At 32.9% G+C, this 2,215-nt stretch overlaps 1 long non-coding RNA gene across 1 annotated transcript; it reads right to left on the minus strand.

Annotated features, from left to right (window-relative positions):
* Window positions 1–467: 467 nt before the first annotated feature.
* LOC148763774 (uncharacterized) lies at window positions 468–1,875 on the minus strand. The gene is made up of 3 exons (XR_016025467.1): window positions 1,411–1,875; window positions 1,234–1,326; window positions 468–684 (listed from the first exon to the last, which is right to left on the minus strand). It is a non-coding gene; the product is annotated as an uncharacterized LOC148763774 (long non-coding RNA).
* Between the last annotated feature and the right edge of the window lie 340 nt (window positions 1,876–2,215).

The raw sequence follows: 2,215 nt of genomic DNA on the forward strand, positions 1-2,215 counted from the left end.
ATACATTCATGTTGATTATCTAAAATAGCGCATAAGTTTTGTCTTTTTTTCAGTGTTCGAATCATTTTAATAATAATTAGTTATCGATTTATGCTATAGGGAGTTATTAATTGATATATAATAATATTATTATTTTATTTAAAAATTATTTTGAATAATTAAATATTTAATAATATATTTTATTTATAAATTGAGTAATAAAATGTAATTGTAAATAATGTCGAAGCACATTTTCATTATCTATAAATTTTTAATAGTGGTTTGAGTCAATAAATCAAAATGAAAAAATGGTTCAAGTGAAGAAATGAAAAGAACCAAATGGTCTTCTGCAAATAGAGCCATTCATTATGAAGTAGCTGGAAACAGGTTAGGTAGAAGTTTACTACAATAATATCATACATAATGTTACTGCATATCATTTTGTCAGTTAAGGTTTTATGTAAGTACAAAGTTAATTCATCACAAAATGTATAAAAGGTTGTTCTATATTCAGTAATGAACAACTGAACACTCTCTTGTCCCAAAAAGGGATGAACTTTGATCTATACAAGTCATTTCAAAATATACAGTGTCCATTTTTGGACAACATCAAACAAGTAGGATGACATTAATCAAACGACAAAAACTGATTTCACACTAGTGATTTTAGATCTTTTGCCATGTTTGTCTCGTCCATGTCTAGCACTGCAACAAATATTAAATAAGCGGAAGTCGATTCAGGATAAAAGTAAAGTAGGATAAGAATATGCACAAACATTATTTTGCTATTGATCCGGTGATGTTATGATTCATGAGAGTACTGAGAACAACAAAAGTCTAATAAGTACTAATAACCATTTTTGTAAGTGAACTTATACCAATAAACATTTAAGTACTCAGCACCAAGTCACCAATGCAGATTAGATGAAAAAGGTATGTTGTAGTTTTAACCAGAAACAATTGTAGTTGCCAACTATCAACATCTAAAATGCAGTAATTCACAACCTTTTCAACTTCCATTCTTTACACAAAAATACTATCAAACTACACAATAATCAAGATCAACAGCATCGTTAAGAATTAATTGATGATGTATATAAATAAATAGGTGAAGTATAAAATAAAATACATAAAACAAAAGCAAGGAAAACATAACCATAATAGCAACATTGTGACTGAAAATATTTTAAACATATATCATTAAACTCAGAAATCTAAAACAAAGTATGAAAATGTAAATTGCTTGTCTATTACCTCATCTTGACTTCTTAGTGTCTTCTTTTCTCCGTATAGCCAGCTTAACACTGAGCTGTAACTCAAACCCACCAATTTGATTACCAACAAATCCTACAATTCATACTCAAATCTAAGGGTTGAAAAAAGACAAAAAAAGGGAAATGAGGTAAATCGAGTGAGAGTGAGAGAGTCTACCTTGTCATGAGAGAGAGCAAGTAGAGGAGGCGGTTCAGGAGCGGTTGCTGTTGCGGTCGGTGGGGGTCGAGGTGCTACCACTGGCCACCATTGCTGGTAATATGGATGGATTCTATTTCTAGCGCCCGCCATGTCAAGAACTCGATACAAAACCTAAACCAAGACTTAAGGTTGAGAGAGAAAATTTGACAGAAACCGAAGGTATTAAGCCGATTGCTTTGTTGGATGGAATAGCTAAGATTTGTTAGTAACTCCATCTAAGTTGACAGATTTTGGCCATCAGTTTGTACAGGGAAAAGCTAAAGCCAAATGTTGTCATTCCAAGAATGACAGCCTCCATTTGAACCACAAATTTTTTTCAAGCTTTACCTCATGCCATCGGCTAAGTTTGTTTCTTTTCTGTTTTGGTTCCACTTTGATTCGGGAAACTTGACTTATCCATCCATTGGCCATTTGTAATAACCAAAAGAAGAAAAAAGAACTAAAACCCTAGGTGCCACAACTTAGCGAAAGAAAAGAGAAAAAGAGAACTAAAAGAGCCTAGGCGCTACAACCGACGATACACCTCCCATCTACGGTAAAACTCGAATAAGCCCTTCGTTTAAAGCCGAAGAACTCGAAAATAGCCCTACGTCTTAAACGAAATACCCAAAACAACCTTTGACATCAGAAAATTACCAAATCAGACATCTTATGCCTGCAAACCCACACTGTCTTCGTGAAATTTTCAAAAGATCAAAGATAGATGTTAAATGTGAAGAGGTACGTGGGTAGGATTCATTATAGTTAAGATCAGTTAAATCTA

The sequence above is a fragment of the Theobroma cacao genome, chromosome 3 (assembly GCF_053813885.1).
Source record: "Theobroma cacao isolate CCN51 chromosome 3, ASM5381388v1, whole genome shotgun sequence".
NCBI classification, from domain to species: domain Eukaryota; kingdom Viridiplantae; phylum Streptophyta; class Magnoliopsida; order Malvales; family Malvaceae; genus Theobroma; species Theobroma cacao.